Source organism: Nomia melanderi, chromosome 3 (genome assembly GCF_051020985.1).
Source record: "Nomia melanderi isolate GNS246 chromosome 3, iyNomMela1, whole genome shotgun sequence".
Taxonomy (NCBI): domain Eukaryota; kingdom Metazoa; phylum Arthropoda; class Insecta; order Hymenoptera; family Halictidae; genus Nomia; species Nomia melanderi.
The window spans coordinates 13,960,762-13,985,981 of record NC_135001.1 but is presented as its reverse complement, the minus strand read 5'-3'; the positions used below and the strand labels follow the sequence as shown (position 1 = coordinate 13,985,981).

Genomic DNA, 25,220 nt, shown 5'->3' with positions numbered 1-25,220 from the left:
AATCCATTTCAATTTTGCGGAGAATACAGATCGTGCGAGGCGTATCTGGCAGCGAAGGTAAAAGTTAATTGCATAGGAGTTGCACTTTATTTTCGGATTTCAATGGTACCGCTTGGAAATGTTCAATTAAAGAATTTTTCATTTTTTCGGGGATTTGATTAATCTTTCAAGATTGAATATTACAGTTTTCGTTTTCACGATTCACGACCACCGGAAATTAAATAAAATCCCCTGAACGATACCGTGTTTGCTCGAACGTAGCTCGAGAAGCCTATTTTAACGAAGGTCCTATTTTATTGAATCTAATATTGATTACTACACAACGATTTATGAACGCGTATATTATGGTTCTCTGATTGAATGCCAATTGATTGTCGAACTTTCCTATAAATTCCAAGTATTCCCAAAGGCGACGGAACCTCTCATCTCTTGCTCATAATTCTTGAAATGGGGGTGTAACTTCACCTGTCCCACGCTAGGTTGATATATGGAACTTCCAAAACGAAGAGGAATTTTCTCGAAACTCCGTGATCTTCGTTAAAGATCCTCGTTTCCGAAAATCGTTGAAAATTTCCGTGAAACAACAGACACGTGCCGCTATTCAAATTCGAGACGCATTGTCCCGAGAATCGAATGCAAAACGCGGAAACAGCGTTGTTGTTATAATTCACGAAGACTGGTTTTAAACAAAAGTTCATTTCTTCTGGCAACGATTTCAATGCTACACGCGTCGACACAATGTTTCAATATTTTAATATCGATTAAAGCTGCATTGAAATTTTAATTTATCGAGAAAATTTCAATACTGCATACGCGATGTAAGTACCTATAAGGGAGTAACCGTTCACAAAAGCGTTTGCATATTAATCCGAATACATCCATTGTCGAGAATCCAAATAAATATGAAAAATGACTAGCTTCAATACAGGATTTATTAGAATAATTTGCACGCTCGTTTTCATGATTTTAAATATTGTAGACACCGAATCTTGAATTTCTTGCAGGTCCACCTTCTAAAGACTCGTTAGCCCAGTCATATTTTAATTGCAAATCAAATCAGCTACGCTTTAGAGCCAAACCGATTCAATTGCATTTCAGACAGCGAATCCTCGGCTGCATTTCAAATAAACTGTTATGCAAACCAACAACTCGCCACGTTCGCTAAATACCTTTTAATTAAATATCGGTCTTGCGAACATTCTATCGGAAGCTGAATTTATGCAGCACGTTTACCCTTATATTAAGGCAGTGTTACCAGAAGAATCGAATATCTGCCTCTAAACGACGACCATATATATACGTTCACACTGACAACCATGGAAATTGAAATGGTACACTCGTTGCTGCGTATTTTATTATAATAACTGTTAATACACACAATTTATTCTTCTTGTGGTTTTTAATGATTTAGGAATGTGTATGCTCCTTTTATTCCGTCATATTCGTTATCTTTCGTTAAAATTCCTGGATACATGGTATTCAGTTTAAAATCAATTATCGATTGTTTCTTGAGTCAAACTTTGAAAATATATGTTCTTTGATTGTTCCTAATACAAAAATAAATTGTACAAGAATTTTACAAGAATGTAGACATACACTAGTCCAAGTATTTAAAATATGATATACGATAGATAATGGATATTTTGAAATTTCTATATACACGATGCATAAGGTATACGCGAAACGTTTATTTTGAAAATGTTTTAAATCTAAAAAGAAAAACACCATTTAAAAATAGAAAGACATTGTACTATTATAACTATCACAGCATACAATTAACTTGATTGTTTTGAAAAACGGACTTAATCCATTTCCAAAACAAACGTCTGGTATGTGGATTCTCGCGATTAGTACTCGGCCCGATCTGCAGGATGAGATAATATGAATGCACTGATAAAACTTTTTTATAAGGGTTTTCTTGTAATCGAAACTTTTATTAACGCATTTGTGAAATTCTCCTGATTAAAACAAGACCAAACATGACATACTTTAAATCACAATTTATTACAAGAAAATAAATTATTGTAATTTATTAAACAATTATATATGTTCCAAAATATATCGTGTTTGATCTCGTTTTAATCAGAAAATCGTTACAATTCAATTCATAAAAATTTCAATCAATAAAAGTGAAAAATAGAAAAGTTTAACATTGTTTAACAAATTCAGAGGTTTCATACAGAGGACAGAGTGCTCGGTTCGGATCTTATCTTGACTTGGAATCAACACCACTACACGATTGTGCCTGGTTGCAGTTCCAATTTTAGGATAGTAATCACGAGAATACTGTATGTATATTTATATAGGAACTCCATTGAGATCGAACAGTATAAATTTAAGGTAAAATGATTTTATAATAAATAGGAACAATTATTAATTATTTGGCATCAGAATTCTTACATTACACTATTATTAACGTATTTATGTTACCAAATATTTTTAGTCGATAACAGTCATCTTGCATATTGTAATTTTTTTCACACAATTCAGAAGCGTCGGTCATCGATGACCGACACGGCATTTAACGTGTTAACTACTTTCGTAGACCAGTGCACGTGCTCTGATAATTGTTTCACGAAAAGATAACGGAAAGTGGATTGTTCCCTATACATAGATAGCGACGCTATTGAATTCTCGAAAATACACACGCATGACAAATTGGTCGCAACGAATGTACCACTCGTAAACGGTCCGACGAATCAGTCAACGGTCACGTTTTCGGTATTTTTCGAACGACGAGACGCCAGCCATAGATTATCCTTTAAACAAGATTCGAAATCTCTAAACAATTCCACCTCTCCGCTGGTTTAGTTCGTCCATTCGCGTTTTTTTTTCTTTTTGTTTTGTTTCCCTTTCACGGAACCAGAACAATCTGAAACCGAGATCTTTGTTTCCATATAGCCGACGCAATCCCGATTTCCTCGCGTGTATACGCGAATACGGTGAACAGCACTTTCAACGCTGAGGGACTGCGTAAAAAAATGATATCCAATTCAGAGGTTTAATTATTTTCTCGGCCGAGGGAAAATACACACGGCTGAAGTTCTACAATATTTTATCTTGGAAATTACAAGCGGAACTTTATGGTATCTCTGTAATTAAAAATCTATTCTATACTTCAATACTGAGAATTTCTTTTCATTAATAAGTCCGTTGAAATATCGAATATACAACCGAGCACATTAATTATTTTTTCAAGGATTCCGAGAATCAGTATCAAATCACAGTTTGAGAAATATAAAAATTAATTTAAAACGTATTCTATAAATTACAACCGACGCTTTATGGTATCTCTACATTTGAAAATCTACTGTATATTATGATACTGATAGTTTCTTTTTATCAATAGGTCCGTTAAAATATCAAATATACAACCGAACCCATTAATTACTTTCTCAAAGATTCTAAGAATGAATCTCGAGCTACAATTCAACAAATATAAAAATTGTTAATTTCTTCTAATCGAAACACAATACTGTTTTTCTATTATCAATTTTCTAAATCATCTAAATCTAATCTCAATTATAACAAAACAAGCAAACACAATGCAAGCAGCGTTCTTTCCCTTTATACAGCATTATTACCAATAAACTAGTTCTGCTGAGCGCATTTGCGAAAGAAATCGCGAGACAAGAGGTTAATGAAGTTTGCCTGTATAAAACGACTTCTGCGATGGAGGACAGAATATTTTAAAGGATTGCATTAAATGGAGGCCATGCGAATGGATCGCGATAATATATTTTAATTAAGAAAAGAATGGAGGGTACGGGGTACGACGAGAATTTTTCGGAAGCGGATTTAATAAGGAAACTGTGTAGGCGGTTGAGGATGACTACCATTGTTGTTGGTTACATGAATCAAAAGAAAATCGTCGTTGACTCGGTAAGTTTAATAATCGGAGCACTTTCCGGAAAGTGAAAAATCAGGACGTAATTCTCGGCCAGATCCTTTTTCTCGTGAATCTACGGAGAGTCGAGTTAATTAAATCACGTTCCTACGGGATCACGTTCTCGAAGCGAGAAATATCATTATGGAACACATTGCGCAAAGTTTTGAGTATCCAAACAACCATCACTATATTTATCATAAAACTTGTGTTTACTTTATTAACAGTTTATAAATACAATTGTGATAAATCCTGAATAACAAATGAACGTTTTTCATTTGTTAATGAACGAGCTATTAATCGTTCGTCGAATGATCTGCGTCGGTAAATAGGATACACAGGACGAAGTATGCAAAATCCTAGATGAATTCAACGTTCTCGTATCAATATTTGCTATTCATTTTTCATATTTTTCTGTGACAAGAGGTTCGTTGCTTCTACGTTTTATTTTTGGAAATGATTTCTTCGCATAGGTTTATTACTGCATTGTAACTACTATAGTAAATTGGATATCGATTTTTCACGATAAATGGAAAAAGCACGTTCTTCGATGAAGCATACCTTTATACCTAATAGTAGCTGATACACATATAACAATATTCGATGAAGCAATTATCGTACTATATCTAATCCGTTAATGGTATAATCGATGGCATAAGTTCCAAGTCGAGCAGCAGGATAGTAATCGAGGGGTCGATATTTGAGTATGAAGTGCTGTTCGAATCGTAGAATATTATACATATGTACTTATAGATGAGTAAGTACATAAGTAATATCAAATATAAGCATCAAACTAATATGAAACATTAGAATTGAGAATTTTAATATGACTGAGTAAATCATATTATTAATATGATAATAATCAGTGATCCTTATATTTCAAAAATTGTGATAATAGGATCCATAGAGCGCAATATTAATTAAAAAATTTTACTGCAGAATGAAAAATTCCCTCTTGAGCTTGTCAACTGGGCGATTTCCAACCACAAATATTCATACAGCCGCAATTAAGAAAGGATTATACCGATCTAAAGCGATTTATTCTTCAATGTAAGCTATTATAATTCAATTTATATTCCTACAGCTATTATAATCTCATATAAAAAAATAATCTCTAAAGAAATGGATAAAACGATTAACAGGTTAATACTCAGCGAATCTCAACACGCTCGCTACCATTTTTTCAAGAAATCTTCTAAATAAAATACACATTGTCACGTCTTGAAATTTTAAATACTACCATCAATAGCAATAATTTTATTTCTCATTCTTGAGAAACTTGATGTTAGCCACTTGACAACATTTTCTACAAATACCCTTCAAATGATCGATCTCCGCTTTCCCGTCATTTCTTCCGGGCAGTTTTCTTACATCGCCGACCAGAATTTTGTTTTACACGACTGGTAAAAAGTGTTCATCATTTTGTTAGTAAAGGGGAAGTTGCCACTTCCAGTCAGCTGATTGAATATCCCTCGTCGACGGAGATGGAAGTCGCTACAGTTTGGAATCAAGATCGATATATAACTACACAATTATATTTTCTCACGACTGGGGAGAGAAAAAAACCGTCGATAAACCTAGTTTAACGCCTTTTTCCCTTCCTGCCGACTCTAATAAGATTCCCAGCGATTAATCAGGATTGCTCGTCCCGTTCTTTCCTCCTTACTTTGACGGTGTGCTTGATCGATGACGAGGCGAACACCTTCCGACAAGTGTGCATCATTGACGCGCCACTATTTCGATCAATCAATCGGCTTGTTTCGAGCAGCAATTAGCGCATCCCATTATTTGCCCATCTGCGTGGCCAAATCGATGATCGAAGATTCGCCGCGTTTTCGAGGAAAAATCGTGACCCGTTCGTTTCGCGAAAATTGCGTATTCGAATCGTTTGTTTTGAAACCTGGCTTAAGTCCATTTAACTTTCTAGCTACTATACGCCACTATAGTGGCTTTCGTGTATCATCTTTTTGAACAATATACCACTATAGCGGCTCAATTCTTTCTCTGCCATCGAAAACTGTGCAGTGTAGTATATAGAATTTTCAGCATAGTTTTAGGATATTTTTAAGAAGTGCGAGTGCGAGAATGAATGTCGACGGAGGACCATAAAAGAGGGAAGCCTAATGATCGAGGAAAAGTGGCCTTGGCCTTCGTGGCAGCAAGTTGTGTGTCGTTTTAGTTGCGCGTCGTTAATATATAGTTTTCTATATTGTTATCAAACATAGTTGTCTGTTAGTTTTTTATATTCCCGTTTACATTATTCCATATTCACGTATAGTTCACTATAATAGCATGACCTAACGTAATTTCACAGTGGAAAATTCTATCAGTGCAGTTATTCTATCGCAGTGCTACATTTATAATACGCAGACCGGATTAAACCTTGCCGTGCAGAAGTATAGCTTGGAGGCTAGTTCCGCCGTAGCTAAAAGGTGAAACAGAAACAATTTAAAAACAAATAAAGGTATAATGTAGAATTGTAATTATTGTAACCAGTTACTTGATTTTTTAAAAGCTGGACTTAATGCTTAGGGAAAGAATTAAATACGTATTCCGTAGATTTTTCAAACTATTTCATCTTTTTCTTCGTCGACAACGAGAAAAATTAAGGCAATTGTCCTTTCGTGAGCATTGTTACTCATTCGTTGGTCACCCGAAATTGCTCACAAAAGATTCAAATGTTTACGATATTCAGAATCGTAAACGGTGGCAAACGAAAAAATGAATCAAAGCTTAATCCTCGCTAGGTTTATCATTGGACAAAACGAACAGAGGCTTGATATTGATTGTTATTTGCAATTTAAAATAGCCAACATCGATTTGTTACAATTTACATTTGATGTGTCGCATCGCAGTTTATCATCTGCGGTATTCGTTCGACAGAAATTCAAGAATGCGCACGCGTGCGCGGTCAGGCACGGTTGCCCGTTCTGCGCGATATCGGATTTCGATCCGCGTTAAATGCGGTAATCTATAAAATCTGGCAAACACGACAGCGATGTAACTTAATGCATTGTTGACCTGCTAGGTAATGCACGTCCTTGTTAAACCATTAAAATGCGAGTAAAATTCGAATTACCGAATCCCAATGGAAATGTTAGCGTAGACATAAACTCGAATATACACCGTCGACCACGGGAAACAACATTGTAATCAAAACGTAAACAATTTTGTACTTCAAGAATTGTTTAAGCCAGTGTATGAGCAAACACGAGTATATTCGTGACTGGTTAATAATAGTATTCAGACGTTGATTAGCTCGAGAATTTTCAATGTTTTATACACTACCTACTTACTTTATCGCAGCAAAGATGAATCGTACTAAAAATAATTATTAATAATTTAATATCATAGTTCTTACGTTACACTGTTACCTAGTATCTTATGTTACTAAATATTTTCGTTCGACATCAATACCTTTTCCATAGTTGTTTCCAAACAATGACCAAACCGTAGGTCATTTTCAACAATTCAAGCAGTGACTGTCATGGCAGTTAACGTGTTAACACTAAAACTACCGAGCAATTAGTATAATTAATATGTAATCCTTATAAAAATTGTAAGAATAGATTTTGTTTTAGTTTTTTAATATATTTATTAGAGTATTCAAATGAAACTATTTATTTTTAAAATCCTTTCGATCATTGAATGCTTTTCTTTCGTTAATTCAACTTTAGATCAATTTCTATATTGTCCAATTAATCAATGTATTAATTTTTATCTTTTTTGTTGTTTCTACGTTCATTTAAAGAAATTTGTTCATCTAACCTGTTTACCTTTCTTTTGTAGCCAGTTATGTAATTGATTTCGGTAGGAAAAGTGTCGGTACGGTTAGTGTTAACCCCTTGCCCTACGATATCGTGTCGGACTCGTGACGAAAACTTTCAACTGAATTTGACAAATCTAAATGTTATTTACCCTTTTTCAATACGAATTAAAAATTACTCTTCTATTACCAATGACTAAGCACTGAAGTAAACGTATACATAGAATACGCATCGAAGTATTTTCTTTTTCTAATCAACTATTATTGATAAAGCATCTTTATCAAGCATAGTTGTGACAGAAGTCATAGGGCAAACGGTTAACTCGATGTTTTCGTTGCCGAACGATATGCGAGGCCGTTGCGAATCTACGCCCATTTATAACGATTAAATGATCGCGCGACTCTCTGCATCCGTTTCAACCTTTCTAACCGTAAATGGAACAGGTTCGGATCTTTTATCGTGCGATAACGCGATTCACTTGATAATCATTCATAGCTGTTATCAAGTTCATTTCTATTCATCCGTGTCGTTAATATCATTTTTGATAGCCATTCACATCGGTGTCGTAGTGGAAATGCTCAACGTAGGTCGAATGCGGATATACAATGTATGCATTTCAATAATTCTCCGATACGTTCCCACATTGTGCGATAATCCCTGACAAATATATTCTCTTCACCGTATGAAGTTAATTCTCTGCGCGTCAATCGTGGCACAATATTTTAGCAAGCTCCGTTAATTAACAGCGATAGCAACAATCATAGATTATCGCCTTTTTCTGAATTGTATGATATTACAGCACAAAGGCACCAATAGTTCCCAGTGTTTTCCCGAAAATTTATTTATCACATGATTTACAGAGATACGTGGTATGCAAAATGTTCATGACATAACAGGAAACTGCCTATATATTTTTTAAATACATTTTTGTTTTTCATTATATAACGAAAATTACATTCTATGTGTCCTTTTTCATTAATCTACTCGTACTGTTTCTATTAGTTTAAAACGCAATGATGGAAACGCAATGTTCTTTTTATACAGTTACTAATCGAATCTTTATTGGCGATTTGTGTGAAATTTCATTGCTGCGTGTAGTTTTTCTACGGAATGGATGATTTTGAAAGCAATTAATTTGTTAGTTTGTTGATTTGATTGATCCCTACGAGTGTATCTCTATAAAATGTGAAAAGGTAATGCAAATTATTGGAAATTTTACATGAGAATTTTAATTATCAGTAGAAGATGTAATTACTTCATTCGATCCTCGTAATACTTAACAGAAGGAAACGTTATTTCACTAACACTCAGTCTCGAGAAATATTCTGCAGAGGCAGTTCTCATTTTCACCAGAGAAGTAATACCGACTTGTTGAAGTAGCGTTCGACTTTAAAGCAGTATTAGTGTATGCCTCAAAATTCCGAGTACGCAGAAAATGTAGGATAAGTAGTTGAGAAACCAGAGGGAGTCGGTCAGTGCAAGCGTTTTGGTTTATTTCGCTTGCGCGCACCATTCACTATCACCTAAAGAATAAAATTTCGTCTTACGTATTCATTATCTTGACCCTCCCTTCATTGGTTCGTTGAGAACATTTATTGCACGATGCGTTCAAAAAAATGTTATCAGAACATTCTTATGTATTTCTGAAAGAACATAAATAAATGCTACCTTCATATCTAACTATCACGCATTGTCCCTATTTTAATGATCCGTCTAATATCAATCAGTTGAATATTAAAAAACACGTGAAACGTTTATTTTGAAAGTAGATTCAGTTCATTAAAAAAAAACGTTAAAAAATATAAAGCTAATATAGAATTGTAAATATAATAAACACTAGCTTGATTTTTTTACAAAAAGTAGTTAAACCATTTTCAGAATAAACGGTTCGCTAAAAGGAAACTTTGCAAGTGAAATGTCAGAAATCATTCACATTTTCAAACCTATGGAAAAATTAATTGCGTTATTATCTTCGCTACCATCAAAAGCACTCTTAACGATGATACAATGTCAAAGTTAATCAATAATTATTATTAATCAATTAGAATAAATATTGTTGACTTGTTTTCTTGACTAATTCACAAAGAAGATACATGTAAAACAATCATTAATGAAACTTTTCAATTTTTCAAAATAACGCTTTTGTTACATCTTAAAGTACATGTTAGTCTCACAGTCCAACGACGATTGCAATGTAAGCTTTCTTCTCCTCAGTGGTACAGAGTCAAGAGAGATATATAAATTAATCGTTCAACGAGAATTATGTTCACCGGTAAAAACGAGGATGCTTCGCGTATTACTCGCGTTTGAAAATACAATTTCACATCTGTTGAATATTTCGTTTCCCGAAAGTTGCTGTGCACGTCTTGACAATGCTATTTATTTCAAGCCAATATACTGTTTCCTCGCGTAGAAATTCCTACACCACTTTATATTCGTCGTGACAAGTGCGCGACACTTTTCCACCTTCTTTTCCCGTTTGAATTTCTAACTCACGCTTTCAGACCTTCCATCTTTCCCACCGGCCGAGCACTTTCTCAATTCACGTCTGCATTTGTCCGTTACGTCGTAACATTGAATACGATTCGCTAATTGTCTGCCACTTACTGCCACTCAAACGCATCTCGAAGAAAATGGCGTGCGTCGTGTCGCGTCGCTTCGAAACACGCTTCGAATCGATTCACTGTTCCATGCTGGACCGACCAGAGATCGTTTACGACCCGCTGACACGACGATTTCGATGATAATTAACTCTTTTCCTTGTAATAACGCATCAGACCGATGGCGAAGATTTTAACCCTTTTGCTACAATGTTCGAATATATCCGAATCGGTGTTTTTACGTCAATTTAAATTTAAAAGTAAATCTATTACTATACAACAATGTCTAGGACATAAATAATATCATTTGCATGACACATAGCCATGTGTATTTATATGAAAGACAGAAGATAATAAAAATGTTAAGTTTTAATTTTTTCTATGGATTTGTAACAATCTAGAAGAAAAACTTAAAATCTATTACTCTTGAACAGAGTTTAACAGTAATTGAACAGTGATTTAATAGTAATTCAAGTTAAATATTTATTCTTCTGTTAACAATTATTTTATTTTAGAGCAAACATAGACATAGCATATACCTACAATTTGTTTTTCAATAGGTTATTAATGGCTACGCAGTTGTATCGATTACAGTTGAGAAATAAATCATAGGGCGCGGGATTAAAGGGAGGATGATTTTGGGGAAAATATTCGGCGAGCGTTTAATTTATCAAGAGTCGTTCAAATTAAAAGAAGAGTGAAAAGAAAATGTCATTACAAATAATTATAATAATCATGAAAAACGAAAAGTTGTACAATAATAAACGGGACATTTCGAACGCGTGTGCTATTCATAATGATTCGAAATTCATACGCATGTGATTATAATTGTTTTAATATTTAGCAGGAGAAATATACAAAAATTTCAGTTTTCAGATGGTTATTTAAACAAGTAACCTTCTGTCGTAATTTTATGCGTCACTCGTTTTCCAACTCGAAAATCACAGAATTTTTTAAAAGGAAGCTTATTACTACATCCTCCCGTTCGTTAAATAAAGTAAAAATTAAAGTGTGCTATTTTGAATTACCTCTGAAAAAATATTCAAGATTAAAACCATTCGTGTTTTAAATTAAACTTCGAAATCGAGAAATCTTTCAACTCAAAATGACGAGTAATTTTATAGATTCTTAAATGAATGTTTTTTTCATCATAGTACTTACTACAGTTCATTGCGACAAATTAGTGTCCATAGAAGTACTGTATAAATATAAGTGATAATTTGAACGCGAATCGAAAAACATCCGATGAAAGATAGAATTCTTTTTTTTTCCATTTTCATTTGTAGTTAATTCACTTCAGACTACTACCGGATCACTTTCGTTGTCAGCCGCTGGCCACAAGACATTTGACAGACAAGGACTACTGGAAATTGCTCACTTCCGTTAAACTTGCTGTGCTTGTCCGGGATCAACTCAAGTTTAAGTTAAGGTGGATAAAACGTACGACTGTACCTTGTTTCCAGATCTCAAATGAAATCCCATCAAATAATACATTCTGTTACTAGCAATAAAATTCTTGCATTCTATATCGAATACTTGTTCATTTGTTTTTCACAAATAGTACATTTTTACCGATCCTTGAATTTTCTTTAATCGTTCTTTATGTAAGGTACGTAAGGTACGTTAAAAATAAATCAATCAATTAATGATTGTACTTTCAATTTTTTCATTTATCAAATTTGTGTCCCAGAACTGCATCATTCAGGAAGCTTTTTAAAATCATATTTTAATACTGAAAACACTTTCTAATAACTTGATCCATTTCTTTTCCTAAATTAATCAATTTTTTAATAATTCTGTGCTGAAAGTATTCGAAAACTCAAGTGTATTTTAATATCATGGTTACAATTATAATATTCAATACTTAGATCAAAAGAATGAATAATCTATGAGTAAGGTATATAATTAATTCGTATTAATAATAATGTGGCGAATTTCATTATGAACTGGTCTTTGTATGAAGTATTCAAACACAGACTTCAGATGTATATAGTATACTTTTTTATTATTTCTCGTTGACAGGAACATTGTTCACCGATTGAATTATGAAAAGTATAATAACAGACGATTGAAAAATGCACGCAATACAGCGATAAATTTTTTATTTTTCCCGATAATAACGTCACCAACGTAACAATTTCCCTAAAAAAAGTGTCCCACTTTGGAATGGTATGCGAGCGACAATTAGTCCAGTCAGCATCGGTCACAATCTTTCCGTGACTTTCCATTCATGACGTCTGTGACACGTGCCACATGACACGAGCGAAATTTTGCGGCCCATTACTCGCGTAAAAACAAAACGAACTTTCGCGGCTGTCCCGTATTTTAATCATGGCGAACCATGTGTCGTTGCCGCGAACAAATTGATGTAATTAAAGTCTCTGTAAAATCAATGAAATGTTCATGTGGCAGGAGTACAGTTGTGTCATTAGTCCAACCGGCAAGGATTCGCCATTGTTCAGGAACCGTTAATTAATTTAGTAAATCTGCAGTTTAATTGTCAACCGGTAAGGTCAACTTTCATTGGTATTAAGGTCAACAAGAACAAAACCTGTCGTTCGAATATATTAGTGAATTAAACAAAACAAATAAAATCTTTTCAAATGGGACGAATAAAAAATTCATCCGGTCGATGATGAATAGTACAAAGATAAGATGAGCTTCTCATGTTTTGAAATGCGCACTTCAATGAAAGAGTTGGTGCTTGAAATGCAAGGATAAACGAATGCAATATTTCACTTATTGATTTGATACTTGACCGTGTACTCTCGTATTCCGTCAGAATAAAATTGAGAGTAAGAGAACTTGACTTATCGTGTTTATCTATTTTTCGCAGTTTATTTTGAATTTTAAGCGTTTCTCGTTGATCTTAACAATTCACTCGAAATGAGGGCGTAAGTGGTAGACAAAAGAAAATTTTGTGTTCCGTAGACAATTGTTTTTAATCCGACGGCAATTCACGAAAACTGAATCCTACTCCTTCTTTTTTAGGTGTTTTCATTTCTCTCGGCTGAAGACCTCTTGTGAAACCTCTTAAAAGTTTCTTTTTTTATAAAAAGAGAAAGCTTTCAACTATTTAAATATTCAAACTTTCGGAGCTTTCAAACTTTTAAATTTTCTAGCTTTCGGATTTTTCAATTACTAATTACAGATTATTAGATTTTTGCTTTCCAATGTTCAAACCTTCAAATTTCCTATAATTAATTTTCAAACTACCATGCAAACTGTATAATTTCAAATGATAGGTAACAATATTTTCCATTTCAAATGTAATGTAACGTTATTTTTGTCTATATCTATAGGTACAAGTACAACTAGCCCTTCAAGGCCGTTTCACCGACAGTGAATGACATCGGTAACTGCTTCCTCTATTATGGTACCGCCACGTCCTTCTTGATATTTGAGTGCTAAAGAGTCCGTGTATCTATAGCTTTATACGAAACAGGGCAGAGACAAATGAAATAGCAAACCGTAACACACAATAACCTTGAACTGCCACTTGAATTTGACTTCACTGTAACCAGCGAAACGGAATTTCCCAGAATTTCAGCTGGATGGAAATGTAAATAACTTCCGAATATTAACCAAACCCATTTCAAAACCATTGATATTATCAACGAATTAAGACAACGAATTATTACAGTGCGTGCTACAAATTAATTTAACTTCAATAAACACCAATATAAACATTTTTACGTTTCTGTTATGGAATTGTAAGAAGAAATTTTTACTCTCCAGATATTAAATTAAACTTTACATTAGTCTCCTTTTTATTATATTCTACCATTCCAACGGTCCTGAAACTTTTATAAATTACAGCTAAATATGAATATAAATATAAATATTGATAATTGTTTAGATTACTTCCGTATTACTTTTTGAGTGATGTAAAATGAAAACTAACACTTTCAGTAGCTTATACTTCTATATTAGTTTTCATTCTTCCAAGTGCTAGTACTAAATAATTTTTTTCTACTTTTGATTAAATGACTGACCCATAATTTTTAGGAAAATATATAATGGAAACCTGCTATGTACCTACTATTCGCCGTCTGATTCATTCAAATGTCACTTCAAATACACCTACAGCACTCACTCACAGATTATTTCACCATTCCTACTTTGATGTAAGATTACCTGAAACGTCGCAAAATTCGTATTAGGCTGGTGGCCGTGGTTTAAAATTAGCATGAAATACTCGGCATTCGAGCGGTTAGTGGGCTGTCCCAGATTAATGAGGAAAGGGAGACCACTTGTAGAGTAGGGGTTGTTTTATTAAAAGTGAGAAACAATGAAGAGAAATTTTATAAATTCTGAGGTACCTATATAGTTCTCGGCGATCGGTAATTACTACCTTAATCGCTTGAAATACTTCCACGTAACATTTCTTTTTTGCCTTCTAACGGACTGCGTAAAATTATTAACCTTTCAACTGCGTACTTCGCAAACGTGAATATTCATGAAAGTGCAACTCAAGACAAATTAAATTAATATGATAAAATACAAAAACGATTATCGTCTTATAAATAATCCTTAAAGAATTTTATTATTATAGTGACATATAAAATTTCTTGGATGAAATACACAAATTATTTGTTGATTGGATGCAGAAACAAGGATTTACTTAAAAATGAAATTGAACTTGAATTAGATTGTCATTCTCAGTTAATAGATTGATGTCTTTATAAAAGAAAAGTATTCTTTTAAAATTCTTTTGCTGATCTTCGTGTGCGCATAATTGAAAACGTTGGATACCGGTCGGATGATATGCTTCGTAAACACCAGTCCTCCGTATTGGAACAGCAAATCATCAACTTTGCTCTAATATACTCTAGCGACGCCGGCAACTTAGTTAATTTCTTAAAGAACATGAAATTACTCTCTAAGTTCTGGAGTCTGTACTGCACCGTCGTTAATAACTCCGCAGTGAGGGAAGTTCAGACTCGTTAAAAAATTTCTTATATAACTAACGTGAAGAAATTTTGGAACTGAATAAATAACGCCATGCAAATTCATTATTCAATTGTAATCCGAGGAACTTTTTGCGACTGATTTTCAAGCATTGAAATTTGATATTGTTTCGCGAATTTCTTAGGTGGTTGATAAGGATAGTCATTAAAATTAGTAATTAAAGAAGAATTCTTAATATTATGCCATCCCCTAAATAATACATTTTTTATACTTTTTTTATTTTAAAAAATTAATATAATCGAAAGCCAAGTCGACCCGAGCACAGTGAGAGGAAGAATCCCCTTACCCCTTTCCACCTTTAGTTTGGTGGTCGATGGAGCTAACATGAGAGACATATGAGTCGCTCAGAAGCTAATGCGGTTAAATCCAGAAAACAAAAATTGGGAAAATTAATGTTTTGGCTTCTGAAATTATTATACAACATATTCAGAAGCTATAAAAAGGAGGTATTTCTGACCTAGAAAGAAACGAAGAAACGAGTAAACCATTTAATTACTAAACAGAATATTATTTATTCCATTAAAATGTACAAAAATCAGAAACCATTAAAAAACTTAACCGCATTGCCTTCTGAGCGACTTATACAGGAGTAGTAATCGCCTATCTTAAGGCCCCGGAAATATACAGTTCGCCTCTTCCGAATTGGAACCCACTGTATCGGCTACGCATTTTAGGGGCAAGGGGAGACGTCCACTCGACGCACTTGATCTGGTTGTTATGGCGACTCAGTTTTGGGCGTTTTTGTTACTAGTCGATCCGTGGTACGAAGAAAGGTGACGGCTAATAACAAGGACGTGCTGAAACTGAGCCGCCATAACAATTGCGCTGAGTACGGCAAGTGGACGTCTCTCCTTGCCCCCCAAACTGCTGTGACATCAGGTCTGACGCCAGAACTTAAATCACACTAACTGCTCCATAATCCGACTTAACGAATTCCGATCTACTCCCACCTATGAGTAAAGCAGTCATAAATATGGGACATGAAATTAAAATAAAGTCTGCCTTGAACCACAATCAGTTACTTGTTCTTATTGCCCTCACCTACTGCGGTAGTTGAAATAATATGGATCACCTCAAATATACGTATCTCAGAATGAATATACACCTTCTCTCGTGATAGCTCACCTTCTTCGAGTAAATAAAATTAAAACTAGAATCTCAGACCGTCGTGGAAACATAGAACTCCTCGACCTTTAATTTTTTTCTGTTTGACGGTATTTGTCCCATCACACTCCGTAACCGATAGAGCGGGTTCCAGATCGGAAGAGTCGAACTGTATGGCCGTGGCTTTATCCAAAGCTCTGCCCGTGGGCAACTGAGGCCGCCCTTGCTCGCGAAGGGGCTTGTTGGACGGGCCTGATCTAAATGATTGAGTTCGATAAATCACGACTCTGAAAGATCTAAATCCCGAAGAAACAGTGACTCGATTAATCGAGGTCCCGGCGTGGCGCGATGAGAGTGTATTGTATCGAAGCTGCGGATAAAATTCGAGAAAAACACGGGGGAACGTTGTTCGAAGGGGGTCAGAAATATTTCAAGAGCGAAACACACGCTTGATACTTATTACTCAAGATGTTCGTGACGGTTTTCCCGTATTAGGTTAAACGCAATTCACGAAGGGTGGCGTGTGCTTGCAGGCTCTCGTGCTCTTTATCAACCCTTTCACGAAATGTGCTTCGTCGTGCTTCGTGATATATTGTGGTAGTCACAAGTATTTATCTAAAGCTTGTTTCTTTTTTCTAATGGCCGCGGTGTGCGTTAAGTAGATTTGACCGAAACCCTCGATAAACTTCAAATTGCGCCGGGTTTTTTTTTTTTTAGAAGTGACTTTCTCGCGAAAAATCTTAAGCTAAATTTTCTGACTACGGTAGGGGTGAAATACCGTTAAACTCTCCTTGCAGATTGAAATCTGCGATTAAAGCGGGATAAACGCATTCGACTGTGTTCTTCGAATGCGCAACTAACTGGTTTTAAAACGGCACGTTGAACTTTCGTTAGGAATTCCTCGTTCGTGCGTCGAATTAGTTTCCGCGAGGGAGGAATTGTTTTGAATATTCTCAAAGCACATTTGAACGCGATGATAATTAAGGAAAGGTATTCGTGTTTTTAAATTAACTATTTATTTACTCGCGCCCGCGTGAAGTATTACAGGAAATATTTGCATAAAATTTATCTGGTTTCCGCTTGACACCAGTAAAACCTGCGCTGGACGCTCTTTAATGACAACGGCTGCTCTTTATACGAATACATTTGTTGTATGTATGTATACATTCTACATAAAAGAAACGATAATGTGCATTGTTTACAAGTAAGCCAAGTAGAATAGAATTCGCTTCACTTCGTTACAGCGGGATTTGTTGTTAATTTCGGCAGGTCGATGATTCGAATGTATATTAATGTGTAATTAAGCCGCAATCAATTACTTATCCAAATATGCCACTAAATGTATGAGTCACCACGAAATGACAAGCATTAATGGCGTCTACCCGTTTCCCGAATTCATGGATTCGTCACTGTATCCCGAACCAGTCGCGTACCTCTCTGCGTAAACAGGATTTAAATAAAAATTAGCACGCGTTGTCAATATGAAATAAGGTCTACCTGCACGTAACATTTGAGTTACATAAATCGCAATTGGACTGTTCTCACTAATCTATCATCTAATCAACAGAACGGAAAGCAAAAGAGTATTTATAATTCAAAGAATGTTATTGGATTGAAATCATTAAATCACTTTATCATTAAAAATTTCGCATTATATGCATCAAAAAGTAGTAGCACATACGTATATGTCTCCAGCTTTGTGGTCACACTGCTCTCAGCTTATCTTCGTTTCAATGAAAAGGGACTTACTCTATGATTATGTTTGCAGAGCGCTCAATAGCGCACTTCGTGAAAGATCAGACGGACACTTTTATTATCTTTGACCACATCATTATGTCATTAGTATCCTAGTTTATAATATCAACAAATAAATGGAAACATGTACCATTATAAATAATTTTTTACGTAAACAAACAACGTGAAACGACACGAAATTCGTGCGAAATTATCATTACTCATATTCCATAAATAAATTAATTTTCCAATGCAAATACATTATGCCGACTCGAATAAATAGAATGATCAATTTTAACCAAACGTTAAATTACAAATTTAATGGAAGTTATTCAAGTTAAAATACTAAAAGAACATGGTTCAACGTATAAATTTGTAATATTAATTGAATACATTCATACTTTACAGAGAATAACGATTACAAGAAACACATGGTAGTTCTGTATGAAAAAATATGATAAACATATTACACAGAATCAAGATTAAAAATTTGTGGAGTACACACGCATCGGGCTATCTCGGCTACATGCGGGAAATATAACGGACAGGATGTTATTCTGTATGAAAAAATACGTAAAAAATGTGGAATAAAGTTTGTTCGTTTGGAACCTCGTTTTTCAGAAAATCCAGTTTGAAAATTCATCAAATACGCTAGCACATTTGCTGAACTCTAGATAGAGTATGTTCAAACACGATTTTCTCAAAAAGGAAAAGTCAAATGAAAGAACTTTTTTTAACTGACCTTTTTATACAAAATAATTATTATTATTATCATAATTATGTTTCATTCATAATATTTCAAACATTATTACTTTCCCTATAAAAATTAAATCTCGAATTTTCCTATTATCCTCGTAGTAATCATTATTGTTTTATAATTGTTTTAATTACTGTTTACATCAATTGAATAAATAATCCCATTTTCTGTTAGTTCAATAATTTTCTACAAATTTTTCTTCTCTGTTTCTTTCCTATCATAATGAAATACACAATTGAAATAAAATAGTCCTATGCGCTGAATAAATGTAATCAAAATTAAGTTCCTATCGTTGTCTACGAAATTCAATATTAGCAATTATTTTCACTTACGTCGTCGAAATTAATGAATGCTTCGTACCGTATCGCCTATTGAACGATGAGACCATAAGAGGATAATACAAGTTCCTTCATGCACGAGGAACCAACTAATCGATATTTATTGATTGTCCTTTGGAAACCCAGCACAAAAAGCACGAACCAGAATCCTTTCGCGTTTACTGTCGTTTTAAGTCTTGAACATTCACGCGGCTATATGAAATTCATTGAATAAACGGAATCTCAATTTATTTTCGCCGAGTTTAATAAAATGTATAAACGAACGATTCCACACGCACACGTTTCCCATTGGTAAAGAAAATAATTCTCAGATAATCCTGCGTATTTTCAAGTACGCACCTTTGAATCCTGAATTTATATTGTTAACTACATTTTTTTTAAATATAAATAAATTCCAATAAACTCAAAAATTCCAATAATCTGTATCAAATTTATTTTTTTCATTAATATGCATGCTCTTTTATATTATAATATTAATTTACTTGAAACATTTGACAAATGGGAACAATTTTAATCGTCGTTTCGAAAACAGTCTATCATTCCTATTCCCATATAAACGTTGTCGCTAAAACTTTGAATACAACACAGAACATAGCGTTTTCAATGCTGTGAAATCGAACTGAAACATGGAAAAGTTTGACGGACAATAACAACAAAAAAAATGGATTGTTATTAGAATAAACATACAGAAAAATAAACATACGTACGCACGAAAGGATAAACGCGAAATAAAAAAGACTTTCATGGACGTAGAAATATAAAAAATCCCCGTTACGGAAAATTCTCTTATGCGTTTGGAAAATCAATGTAAATTTCACATCAATGGAATTTCATACGAAATACATGAATCGGATTATATTGAGAAATGATTTTCACGAATAACTGCTGATCTACTGTAATTTTTGAAATGCAAATAGACTAACAAGAAACTTACAACATTATTTTTCTGATAATGAATCTCATAATATCTATAAACCCATTTGACTGAGGTTACTGACAGAAAGTTCAATTCACTTGCAACAGTAATAATACCACCTTTGAATGCTATGAGTGCATATACGTATCCGGCAGAAGTCATCGCTGTGAAATATGTACGCATATATGCGTTTTCGAAATTTTTGATCTCACGTGCGTGGTGACAATTATAAGTGTATGAGATTAACATACACACGCGTTTCTTAGTATTATTCAATTTGGCGAAACTGAGAAATTACAATTGCAACTTAATCACGCTTCGAATGAATTAACATACTTCATCGATCTTCAAACGACAAACTAAACAGAGAAATATTTCCTCCACACGGAATATGACAAAAAAATTATTGTTTTGCAAAAAGTCTTTTGAAAATTTCGCAAATTACTTGTTAGTGAATCTGCACCTTTAGGGTTGTTTCCACAAAAGTCTAATGTACGTTTTTACGTGTTCACCGTGATGTGATCTGTTACGATCCAGTATTGCCTTTAATGCTAGAACTACCGCACCCGTCGAAATGGCAGACTGCAGTTTCCTTATTTTCACACTTATTGATATCTTAGATATATTAGATATTCTTAATGATCTGAAAAATAGATAGTTTCACTTGAATAATATAATGAATACATGAAGAAATTGGAAAAAAAAATGTATTGTTACAATTTTTACATATTAAATATATTAAACGCTCGGTAAGTCTAGTGTCAACATATAATATAAACTAAAATCCATGGATTTATGTACCACATGCGATTGCTGTGGCGGCGTTCCTTTTCACGACAACGGTCTTTCTACCCAACCCAGACCTGTCAGTCATGGCCTCAGTGCCGCCTGGTCGAGCGGAATAAATGGATCTGGGGTCCGTTTACGCCGTGGTTGGCACTAGTGATGGGACCGACACGATACATACCAATGGTACTCGAACAATCTGACACCCAAGTATCCAAAGACCCGAAAACCTCGAGTATAGTGTACCAATTTTCAAGAAGTCTTCGAAACGGTAACCAATCAATACCAATTCTACGGTAGCACGCTAAGCATCTGTATCTACCATATTCACCAATAAAGTTGACTGAATCAAATGTTTCAAATGCGTCAATATAAATTTAGAGAATCATAAACATTTGTTGAGCATTTTTTCATTATTCAATGGTGTTGTATATGTTTGTAAACAATGAAAATTCATGCATTATCACGTACCATTGGTAGTAATTTGTATTATACTAGAATTTCATTTGTATACATTTCAAAGTATCATACACATAAACACATTGAGATCACATTTATGAAACTCATAAAATAATTGAAAACTCTGATTACATTGTTCATTATATTGATTTCTACTTTTTTACTATAATATTAATATAAATATTTATTTGAACGATCCAATGTTAATCATAACAATGCCAAATTGATACCGATATTTCAAAAAAGCGTCAAACGTTTATTCGTTTAAGGATTAATTGTATCGAAGAGACATTGATCAAACTTTTCTAATTATAATTTGAAAAATTTAAGATTGCATCAAAATCCGCAGTCCGATTATTATTATTCGTCGAATCGAAATTCGTGGACTGGTATCGATACCATCAATGGCGATGTCAGTCCCAACACTACGAACCCTGGGCGAATTGACGCCACTATCAACAGATCGGAAACTTACGTCCGGACTCCCTGTGCGCAGTTAACGATTTTTAAATTTTAATAAAAAAGTTCAAACTTCGATATTCTTCTCACCGTAAAATGATATTCAGTGCAGACGTCTATCTCTCCGTTTTCGAATTTACTTTTTCTCCGGCGAAGTACCGATCGTCATACAAGAAACACACGTGCAACATTGTGTCACGATCATCGATCGCCGAATTCCTTCACGCAGAGGCGTTAAAACGATCCCATAAGTATACTCATAATTACAAGAAAAAAAGAGAGAAGTAATCAATTGTAAAATCGATTCGTTCACCGCGATTTCTACCAGTAACACGTTCGCTACCTCCATTTTGTTTCAGCGACGATCTTCTCAGTGCAAACATTCCACTAAATCCAACAAATCTTCCAACTGTATAAAATATTGAAAAAATGAAACTAACAAGAATCTTTTAGTTCCTGAATGAACTGTACCGTATTGCTTCAAATAACGTGACCACGAATAACAACGGACGCGTCAAATACAAAAAAATCGCGTTCGCAGCAAATCGAAAGACACGCGTAATTCGATCGATGAAAAATCGACGCTCGAATATCGATTCCCCCGAAACCACTGGAGTTCCTATGGACCTCGTAATTACTGTTCCCTATAATCACTTCCTGTTAATCTCTCCCGCGCCTCCTTCATTAAACCGTACCTTGCAAGGATACTCGCGCGAACTTTCCGTTATAATTGAAGAACTTCTCCAGACCAATGCAACAATATACGGCCAGTCGCGTGGTAAATAATTAACACCGAAGCTCCCCGGTGAGCATTGCCAACGAAAATCCCGAATACTGGTGGAAAACTGGCTCTGACCTTGCGTGTCCTTTGTGCAGAATGGAGCTGCGTGCGTGCGACCATGCGAGCTTCCGGAGAATCTCAAACCTCGCGGTTCATCTCGATCCTTCAACTTCGTGCTTCCATCTTCCAGCGTTTCAGACGTCAGGCTTCGGTCAACGGTTCACGAAGACGAAGAACCGACGGAACAACGTGAGAAGGTCCGAAAGGGCGAAACCATCTTGCTCTGTTCCGGCAGCAACAAAGTTCTTCGATCAGCCAACTCAGACGTCACAAACGCGCCACGTACATCAGTATCTTTCCCCGATTAACCGAACCGAACTCGCGTCTCGATTACTTCTTCCCCGTGCTGCTTCTGAGCAAAACTTCGAAAACCAACCTCATCGGGAACTTAGCGACCGTTAGCATTCAGCGAGGATCCCGGTTCGCGTGCCGAACGAACGTTCGATCGCTTCGCTCGGTTTCGGCTCGGGGGATCCCATGATCGATCCTTACCAGCGATCCTGGCGCGGCTCGTGTGACGTCCGGCTCCCGCGTGATCCGATCGAGAACAGTTCCCGCCGTGTTTCGTTATCACTCACGCACCACATCACTCGGAAGCGACCAGTCATCTAAAAAGTCATGGGTCGGTTTCAAGTGGGAAAAGCGCGCGACTTCCGAGTTTGGGTCGCGTTTACAGGAGGAAGAAAAGAAGAAGAGTTGATTCGTTCCGCGTGCGGGTTCGACGGCGAGTCGGCCGACGGACATGCAGCGAGGATTCAAGTGAGCGCCGTGAGCGTGTAGCGACGCTGTGGCACCGTCGACAACCCCGTTCCGCGAGACGCTTGCGCGATGGCCGGCGCCCCGTGCGCCCCGTGCGCGGGGATGAATCGTTTTCGCCCGTGCCGGTCGTTGTTATCAATTCACCTAGTTTTCTCCATAATCGCGGGGAGCCCACCCGCGCGCGCCTCGCGACGCGACGCGTCGCGTCGGTTAGGCGTGTGAATTAACAATGAGTCACTCGATCGCGGCAACGACGCGCGAGCATTACAAAGTGATTCCGGCGTCGGCTGATCCCGCCTCGATAGGGGATGATCCCGGGCCGCCGCGCACTCGATCGGAGCGAGCGTAGTGGGCTAGATCGCGAGTTTATTGGGGGAAAGTCTTTAACGTTTCAATGTATGAGGATAGGATGATTTCTTACCGATAATGAAACGTTTTTTTGGGAATTTAAGGAAGAAAGGACAACTGTTTTGTGTAGGGTTAGTTACTATGATTAAGGATTGTTGATTTACTATTTATTTCAATTAAATTTTTAGTATGCATGGTTTAGTATACATTTATTATTTTTCGAGGAATTTATTATATTTATTAGAAATCGCAGATTTATTGATCGAGTGTCTGTAATGTTTGGATGAATGAGGATAATTTTCTGGTAATAATGAAATGTTTGTATATTACAGTAAGAGTAAGTAAAACATTCCTACTGTGTAAAGTCAGTTGTAACATTTTCCGTAAATTTAATCGAACTCGATGTTGCTGAACCTATACGATACAAGAACGTTAATAGAGCAAACTCGCGGAAAATCTGTTTCGTTTCATTCAGAAAATTCCTTTGATTGTAGTATAAGTTGTACCATCCGAATTAACGTTGAAAGTATTAGTTTTCCGACTCATCTCCATTACAACTTCTTTCTACTGTTTAACGAGTATTATCTTAAGAAGACCCTGGCCCTTTTTCCTCAACACCCTGTAATACATTCTTTCGTTCATCTTGGGGAATCTCATTGTTTCTTCTCCTTAGGATTCTACTGGAGTCGCGTATTATGCTCCTTTATGTCCTCCCCTTTTGTTACTCAGGAAATCGTTTCATTTCATTTCGTTTCGTTTCCTTCTCGTGTAACGGGAAAATCCTCGTTCCGGCTTCCTGAAATTTTATCAACCCCCACGCAACGGTCAGGTTATCCGTTACCCTGGTATCTCGTGAATCGAATTGGATCAATGTTTTCAACCAATTAAAAGAGAAAATTGATCTGTGATTCGATTGCAATGTTTTCTCGGTGGAAGTAAATTGATTTGTATTTTCGTGTTTACAACGATGTTCGCGTTTTACAGGAAAATTAGATTTTTAGTCAGATTTTGTATCCTTTGTCATTATTTGTAATCATCATAATTACGATTAACACAATAGCGCATTTTATAGAATATTTTCCGGGTTAGCAAGCTTCCTTGAAAAAGACGTTCCTTTTACTTTCTTAAAAACTGTAACTTAAGAATATAATTTATAACCGAAACGAGTTTCACATGATACAGCGAATACTTACATAACACTGGATTTGCGGAACGCGTCAATCTGGCACATATTGAATTTCATGAATATTTTGTAAACATTATACAACAATTTTACAAACATTATTTCACAAATGTTCACGTTGATTTTCATTGAATATGCATCCTGATTCTGTATTTTAAAACTTCTAATTCCCAAGATCCAAATGAACGTCAATTTTCGTATGAACAGTAAAAGAAACTGTGCAATGAAAGTCCATATAGCTAGTATTAATAGAAAAACGAAGAAGATGGAATTCATGATCAACTCCTAAGGGTGAATTCAGCATCGAGTACT

At 35.4% G+C, this 25,220-nt stretch overlaps 1 protein-coding gene across 3 annotated transcripts in view; it reads right to left on the bottom strand.

Moving 5' to 3' along the window:
- The window catches only part of mAChR-B (muscarinic acetylcholine receptor), a 71,659-nt gene extending 48,272 nt beyond the window's left edge, over positions 1-23,387 (bottom strand). The window contains exons 1-3 of one of the 3 annotated variants that reach the window (XM_076365690.1): positions 23,111-23,387; positions 22,634-22,841; positions 20,570-20,716 (exon numbers count right to left, since the gene is read on the bottom strand). The gene's annotated coding sequence lies outside the window, so the exon portion shown is untranslated. Of the gene's footprint in view, positions 1-10,149; positions 10,249-20,569; positions 20,717-22,633; positions 22,842-23,110 lie in introns of those variants that run through there. The other 2 variants (XM_031990341.2, XM_031990343.2) reach the window with 2 other exon arrangements.
- Between the last annotated feature and the right edge of the window lie 1,833 nt (positions 23,388-25,220).